The sequence below is a fragment of the Nerophis lumbriciformis genome, linkage group LG02 (genome assembly GCF_033978685.3).
Source record: "Nerophis lumbriciformis linkage group LG02, RoL_Nlum_v2.1, whole genome shotgun sequence".
NCBI lineage: Eukaryota > Metazoa > Chordata > Actinopteri > Syngnathiformes > Syngnathidae > Nerophis > Nerophis lumbriciformis.
The window spans coordinates 50,882,780-50,891,946 of NC_084549.2; the positions used below are offsets into that span (position 1 = coordinate 50,882,780).

At 33.9% G+C, this 9,167-nt stretch overlaps 1 long non-coding RNA gene across 1 annotated transcript; it reads right to left on the reverse strand.

Moving 5' to 3' along the window:
- Positions 1-5,720: 5,720 nt before the first annotated feature.
- LOC133610743 (uncharacterized) lies at positions 5,721-8,838 on the reverse strand. Its single transcript, XR_009815923.2, has 3 exons — positions 8,691-8,838; positions 7,202-7,397; positions 5,721-6,383 (listed from the first exon to the last, which is right to left on the reverse strand). It is a non-coding gene; the product is annotated as an uncharacterized lncRNA (long non-coding RNA).
- Positions 8,839-9,167: the final 329 nt, after the last annotated feature.

The window sequence follows — 9,167 nt, forward strand, 5'->3', positions numbered from 1 at the left end:
TTTATTGCTTTTTTCATTAGGGCATGTCCGACGGGCAGGAGGCCGCGGGGAAGACCCAGGACTGTGTCTTCCGGCTGGGCTGGGAACGCCTCGGGATCCCCCGAGAAGAGCTGGACGAAGTGGTTGGGGAGAGCGAAGTCCGGGCTTCTCTGCTTAGGCTGCTGCCCCCGCAACCCGGCCTCGGATAAGCGGAAGAAAATGGATGGATTTAGGATGACAGTTATACTGTCATATTAAGTAAAAAAAACTATCTTGTGTCTTTGCACACCTTACAAAATATATGTTTTCTAGTAAAACTCATAAAGATACATATCTACAGGCATTATTAGCCATTTTACATGTGTGGTTTAGGAGTTATGTTTAAATAACTGTCATATTGAATGTGGCAGTAATACTGTCATTATGACCTAATTTTTGCAATTGTAAACCTTACCAAAATACCTGATTCTGGTAAAACTCACAAAGATTCAATATTACAGGCATTTTTAGACAGATTACATGTTTGGTTTTGGGGTTATGTTTATACAACTTTCATATTTATACTATCATATTGAGTACAAAAAACAAACTTGTGTCTTTGCAAACCATACAAAAGATCATTGTTTTAGTAAATCTAACAAAGATACATTTCTCTAAGCATTATTAGCCATTTTGCATTTGTTGTTTAGAAGTTATGTTTAAATAACTGTCATAGTGAGTAAAACCTAATTTTTGTATTTGCAAACCTTACAAAAACAACTGATTCTAGTAAAACTCACATGGATATAATATTGCAGGCATTTTTAGAAATAATGCATGTTTGATTGTGGGGTTGTGTTTATATAACTTTCATAATTAGTATTACAGTAATACTGTCATATTGAGTAATAAAAACTAACTTGTGTCTTTACAAACCTTACAAAATATTTTTTTTCCTGCAAAACTCACGAAGAGACATTTCTCCAGGCATTATTAGCCATTTTGCATGTGTGGTTTAGGAGTTATGTTTAAATAACTGTCAGATTGAGTGTGACAGTATACTGTGAGTAAAACCCATATTTTGTATTTGCAAACCTTACAAAAACAACTGATTCTAGTAAAACTCACATGGATACAAAATTACAGGCATTTTTAGAGATAATGCATGTTTGGTTTTGGACAGAGGTGGGTAGAGTAGCCAGAAATTGTACTCAAGTAAGAGTACTGTTACTTTAGAGATTTATTACTCAAGTAAAAGTAAGGAGTAGTCACCCAAATATTTACTTGAGTAAAAGTAAAAAGTATGTTGTGAAAAAACTACTCAAGTACTGAGTAACTGATGAGTAACATACACACACATATCATATATATATATATATATATATATATATATATATATATATATATATATATATATATATATTTATACACACACACACACACACACACAGATATATATATATATATATATATATATATATATATATATATATATATATATATATATATATATATATATATATATATATACATACGGTACACACATACAGGTAAAAGCCAGTAAATTAGAATATTTTGAAAAACTTGATTTATTTCAGTAATTGCATTCAAAAGGTGTAACTTGTACATTATATTTATTCATTGCACACAGACTGATGCATTCAAATGTTTATTTCATTTAATTTTGATGATTTGAAGTGGCAACAAATGAAAATCCAAAATTCCGTGTGTCACAAAATTAGAATATTACTTAAGGCTAATACAAAAAAGGGATTTTTACAAATGTTGGCCAACTGAAAAGTATGAAAATGAAAAATATGAGCATGTACAATACTCAATACTTGGTTGGAGCTCCTTTTGCCTCAATTACTGCGTTAATGCGGCGTGGCATGGAGTCGATGAGTTTCTGGCACTGCTCAGGTGTTATGAGAGCCCAGGTTGCTCTGATAGTGGCCTTCAACTCTTCTGCGTTTTTGGGTCTGGCATTCTGCATCTTCCTTTTCACAATACCCCACAGATTTTCTATGGGGCTAAGGTCAGGGGAGTTGGCGGGCCAATTTAGAACAGAAATACCATGGTCCGTAAACCAGGCACGGGTAGATTTTGCGCTGTGTGCAGGCGCCAAGTCCTGTTGGAACTTGAAATCTCCATCTCCATTGAGCAGGTCAGCAGCAGGAAGCATGAAGTGCTCTAAAACTTGCTGGTAGACGGCTGCGTTGACCCTGGATCTCAGGAAACAGAGTGGACCGACACCAGCAGATGACATGGCACCCCAAACCATCACTGATGGTGGAAACTTTACACTAGACTTCAGGCAACGTGGATCCTGTGCCTCTCCTGTCTTCCTCCAGACTCTGGGACCTCGATTTCCAAAGGAAATGCAAAATTTGCATGATTGGGTGATGGTTTGGGGTGCCATGTCATCTGCTGGTGTCGGTCCACTCTGTTTCCTGAGATCCAGGGTCATACATATATATATATATATATATATATATACACATATATACATATATATATATATATATATATATATATATATATATATATATATATATATATATATATATATATATATATATACACATATATATATATACAGTATATAATTTATATTTATTTATTTTGACGTTTTTGTTTACATGTTAAAGGTGTTTTAATGAATATACATGCATGTTTAACACATATAGATTCCTTTCTTTCATGAAGACAAGAATATAAGTTTGTGTATTACTTGATTCTGATGACTTGCATTGACTGTAATCAGACAGTAGTGCTGATAGCGTCCACGTTTTCAAATGGAGGAGAAAAAAAGTTCCTCCTTGCTGTCTAATACCACATGAAAGTGGTTGGTTTTTGGCATCTTATTTGTCCAGCTTCCATATTCGTTTTTATACACTTTACAAGAAATACATTGGCGGCAAACTCCGTAGCTTGCTAGCTTGTTTGCGCTGGCTTTCGGAGACTCTTGTTTTGAAAGCGCAGGCGTGATGGAGCGGCACTTTTATTGTGAAGACAGGAACTGTGCAGTCAGTCTTTAGGCCTTTGACGGGATATACGGTTGAAATAAAAAAGGGTCTTTTTTCCTTCACACTTTTGATTGATTGATTGAAACTTTTATTAGTAGATTGCACAGTACAGTATATATTCCGTACAATTGACCACTAAATGGTAACACCCCAATAAGTTTTTCAACTTGTTTAAGTCAGGTCATGTGACCACCTGGCTCTGTTTGATTGGTCCAACGTCACCAGTGACTGCATCTGATTGGTGGAACGGAGTGAACGTCACCAGTGACTGTATTTGTTGAAACGCAGGCACTATGACAGACCAAAACAAACAAAGCGTGCATTAACAGATCGATTAAAATTAGTAGCGAGTAGCGAGCTGAATGTAGATAAAAGTAGCGGAGTAAAAGTAGCGTTTCTTCTCTATAAATATACTCAAGTAAAAGTAAAAGTATGTTGCATTAAAACTACTCTTAGAAGTACAATTTATCCCAAAAGTTACTCAAGTAGATGTAACGGAGTAAATGTAGCGCGTTACTACCCACCTCTGGTTTTGGAGTTATGTTTATATAACTTTCATATTTAGTATGACAGTAACACTGTCATATTGAGTTAAAAAAACTAACTTGTGTCGGTACAAACATTACGAAATATTTTTTTTCCGGTAAAACTCACAAAGAGACATTTTTCCAGGCATTATTAGCCATTATGCATTTGTGGTTTAGGAGTTATGTTTAAATAAATGTCAAATTGAATGTGGCAGTTATACTGTCATTATGAGTTTTTTGTAATTGTAAACCTTACCAAAATACCTGATTCTGGTAAAACTCACATAGATTCAATATTACATGCATTTTTAGACGGATTGCATGTTTGGTTTTGGAGTTATGTTTATACAACTTTCATATTTAGTATGACAGTTATACTGTATATTACCATTGAGTAAAAAAAAACTAACTTGTGTCTTTGCAAACCTTACAAAAGATCGTTATTCTAGTAAAGACTTCGACTTCAACTTTCTTTTTATTGTCATTCAAATTTGAACTTTACAGCACAGATAAGAACGAAATGTCGTAGTGCAGGATAAAAAAGCAATAAGGTGCATATTTCGATAAATAAATATATATAAATAATATATAAATAATATATATATATATATATATATATATATATATATATATATATATATATATATATATATATATAATAAATATATATATATATATATATATATATATATATATATATAATAAATATATATAAATAGATAAATAGATTACTGTGCAAATAAATATATTGCACTTTTTTACATGCACCCAAGTTTATGGATGTATGTTGTCTTGTTTTTTTTATTCCAGCGAGTTAATTCATTTTGAGGGGAGTTGAGGAGATAATTTAATTATGATGCGTATATTTGGTTTTGGAGTAATGTTTATATAACTTTCATATATAGTATGACAGCTATACTGTTATATTGAGTAAAAAAAACTAACTTGTGTCTTTACAAACCTTACAAAATTTCTTTTTTCTAGTAAAACTCACAAAGAGACATTTCCCCAGGGTATTATTAGCCATTGTGCATGTGTGGTTTAGGAGTTATGTTGAAATAAATGTCAAATTGAATGTGGCAAGTATACTGTCATGAGTAAAACCTAATTGTTGTAATTGTAAACCTTACCAAAGTACCTGAATCTGGTAAAACTCACATAGATTCAATATTACATGCATTTTTAGACGGTTTGGTTTTGGAGTTATGTTTTTACAACTTTCATATTTAGTATGACTGTTATACTGTCATATTGAGTAAAAAAAAACTAACTTTTGTCTTTGCAAACCTTACAAAAGATCATTATTCCGGTAAAGACCTAGACTTTCTTTTTATTGTCATTTAAATTTGAACTTTACAGCACAGATAACAAAATTTCGTTACATAAGCTCATGGTAGTGCAGGATAAAAAAGCAATAAGGTGCATATATAAATAAATACATATAAATAATATATAAATATATATATATATATATATATATATATATATATATATTTATATATATATAATAAATACATATATATAAATATATATAAATAAATAGATTACTGTGCAGATAAATATATTGCACTTTTTCCACATGCGCCCACGTTTTTAGGTTTATGTTGTATTGTTTTTTTTATTCCAGCGAGTTAATTCATTTTGAGGGGAGTGAGGAGATGATTTAATTATGATGCGTTCAAGAGTCTTACGGCCTGAGGGAAGAAGCTGTTACAGAAGCTGGAGGTTCTGCTTCGGAGGCTGCGGAACCTCTTTCTAGAGTCCAGCAGTGAAAACTGTCCTTGGTGGGGGTGGGAGGAGTCTTTGCACATTTTCTGAGCCCTGGTCAGGCAACACTTTTTGCGATCTCCTGGATAGGAGGAAGAGGAGTCCTGATGATCTTTTCCGCCGTCCTCACCACTCGCTGGAGATACTTCCAGTCTGAGGCACTGCAGGCTCCAGTCCAGACATTGATGCTGTTGGTCAGCAGGCTCTCTATAACAAAGATACATCTCTCCAAGCATTATTAGCTATTTTGCATTTGTTGTTTAGGAGTTATGTTTAAATAACTGTCATAGTGATTTAAACCTAAATTTTGTATTTGCAAACCTTTCAAAAACTGATTGTAGTAAAACTCACACAGATACAATATTGCAGGCATTTTTAAACATAATGCATGTTTGGTTTTGGAGTTATGTTTCTATAACTTTCATATGTATGACCGCTATACTGTTATATTTAATTAAAAAAACTAACTTGTGTCTTTACAAACCTTACAAAATATATTTTTTCCCAGTAAAACTCACAAAGATACATTTCAACAGGCATTAGCCATTTTGCATGTGTGGTTTAGAAGTTATGTTTAAATAACTGTCATATGGAGTGTGACCGTAAAGTCATAGTGATTAAAACAAACTAACTTGTGTCTTTGCAAACCTTACAAAAGAAAATGTTACTAGGAAAACTCAAAGATACATTTCTTCATGCATTATTAGAAAATGTTCATGTGTAGTTTAGGAGTTATGTTTAAATAACTGTCATATTGAGTGTGGCAGTAATTCAGTCATTAAGTATTAAACCTAATTTTTGTTTTTGCAAACCTTAGAAAAACAACTGATTCTAGTAAAACTCACATTGATTCAAAATTACAGGCATTTTAGACATTATACATATTTGGTTTAGAAGTTGTGTTTGAATCCATTTTTATTGCTTTTTTCGTTAGGGCAAGTCCGACCGGCGGAGGCCACTGGGAAGACAGAGGACACATTGGGAAGACTATGTAAGCCGGCTGGCCTGGGAACGCCTCAGGATCCCCCGAGAAGAGCTGGACGAAGTGGCTTGGGACAGGGAAGTCTGGGCTTCTCTGCTTAAGCTGCTGCCCCCGCAACCGGACCTCGGATAAGCGGAAGAAAATGGATGGATTTAGTATGACAGTTATACTGTCATATTAAGTAAAAAAAAAACTAACTTGTGTCTTTGCAAACTTTACAAAATATAATCATTCTAGAAAAACAAACAAAGATACATTTCTCCAAGCATTATTAGCCATTTTGCATTTGTTGTATTTATGTTTAAATAACTGTCATAGTGAGTAAAACCTAAATTTTGTATTTGCAAACCTTACAAAAACAATTGATTCTAGTAAAACTCAGATACAATATCACATCGCATTTTTAGACATAATGCATATTTGGTTTTGGAGTTGTGTTTATATAACTTTCATATTTAGTATTACAGTAATACTGTCATATTGAGTTAAAAAAAAACCTAACTTGTGTCTTTACAAACCTTACAAAATATTTTTCCCAGTAAAACTCAAAGATACATTTCTACAGGCATTATTAGCCATTTTGTATGTGCGGTTTAGGAGTTATGTTTAAATATCTGTCACCTTGAGTGTGACAGTAAAGTCATATTGAGTAAAACAAACTAACTTGTGTCTTTGCAATGCTTACAAAAGAAAATGTTACTAGGAAAACTCAAAGATGCATTTCTTCATGCATTATTAGAAAATGTTCTTGTGTAGTTTAGGAGTTATGATTTAATAACTTTCAAATTGAGTGTGGCAGTTATACTGTCATTAAGTGTTAAACCTAATTTTTGTATTTGCAAACCTTACAAAAACAACTGATTCTAGTAAAACTGACATAGATTCAATATTGCAGGCATTTTAGACATTTCACGTTTGGTTTAAGAGTTGTGTTTGAATACATTTTAATTGCTTTTTTCGTTAGGGCAAGTCCGACCGGCAGGTGGCCACGGGGAAGCCCCAGGACACATTGGGAAGACTATGTCAGCCGGCTGGCCTGGGAACGCTTCGGGATCCCCCGAGAAGAGCTGGACGAAGTGGCTGGGGAGAGGGAAGTCTGGGCTTCTCTGCTTAGGCTGCTGCCCCCGCAACCCCGACCTCGGATAAGCGGAAGAAAATGGATAGATTTAGTATGACAGTTATGCTATTATATTGAGTAAAAAAAACTAACTTGTGTCTTTAAAAACCTTACAAATTATATGTTTTCTAGTAAAACTCACAAAGATACATCTCCAGGCATTATAAGCCATTTTGCATGTGGTTTAGGGGTTACTGCCATATTGAATGTGGCAGTTATACTGTCATTATGAGTAAAACCTAATTTTTGTAATTGTAAACTTTACCAAAATACCTGATTCTGGTAAAACTCACAGATTCAATATTACAGGCATTTTTAGACGGATTGCATGTGTAGTTTTGAAATTATGTTTATACAACTTTCTTATTTAGTATGACAGTGTCATCTTGAGTAAAAAAACTAACTTGTGTCTTTGCAAACCTTACAAAAGAACATTTTAGTAAAACTCACAAAGATACATCTCCAGGCATTATTAGCCATTTTGCATTTGTTGTTTAGGAGTTATGTTTAAATAACTGGCATAGTGAGTAAAACCTAATTTTTGTATTTGCAAACCTTACAAAAACAACTGATTCTAGTAATACTCACATAGATACAATATTACAGGCATTTTTAGACAATGCATGTTTGGTTTTAGAGTTATGTTTATATAACTTTCATATTTAGTATGACAGTAAAACTGTCATATTGAGTAAAAAAACTAACTTGTGTCTTTGCAAACCTTACAAAAGATCATTATTCTAGTAAAACATACAAAGATACATTCCTCCAGGCATTATTAGCCACTTTGCATGTGTGGTTTAGGAGTTATGTTTTAAACTGTCATATTTAGGTGGCAGTTATATGTCTATGCGTAAAACCTAATTTTTGTATTTGCAAATCTTTCAAAAACAACTGATTACAGTAATTGTCACATAGTTTTAATATTACAGGTATTTTTAGACATTTTGCATTGTTGGTTTAGGAATTATGTTGCAATACATTTTTTTTGCTTTTTTTGCATTATCTCAGGATTGTCAAAATATTACTGTCATATTGAGTAAAAAACTACTGATTGGGTGTGGCAGTTATACTGTCATTATGTGTAAAACCTATTTGTTGTATTTGCAAACCTTACAAAAACAACTGATTGTAGTAACTCACATGGATAAAATATTACAGGCATTTTTAGACATAATACATCTTTGGTTTATGAATCGTGTTCGATTGCTCCTGCTCACAGAACCACACAGCCAGCGCACGACACACGAGCCACAAGCCCACAGCCCAAGGCAGTTAAATACCCCTGCAAATCCACAAGGCAAGACACTTACTTTGGAGGCAGAGTTTCCTCTGCCCCTGCGTATTGTGGGATTCTGGGGGTTCTTTTCGGTAGCCTGCGGGTCTGCTGGGTAGTCCTGGGGATTCCTTCTCAACCTGCGCGCGTTCACCCGGTCCTCCTTGTTAAGCCTGACGATCCTCCTGGTCGCTCCTTATTAAATGTGTGCAGCCCTAATGCTCCACAGGTGCGTCTGATTTCAGGTGCCGTTCGATTGGGCACTTTGGTTGTCAGGGGCAACAAGCTAAAAGGGGCAACGTCTTAAAATGCCAGCAAAGTCCACAAGGAATAAAATTATGCAATTAAAAATACAGTCAAAGTCCTCAAAGTGTAAAAACATGCAATTAAAAATATATCAAATTGTAAAATGTAAAAACATGCAATTAAAATCTACAACAATAAAAACACTCAGACATGCATGACAATGAAACAAAACAAAAAAAATCCCCTACTTGTGTCCCATCACATCCCC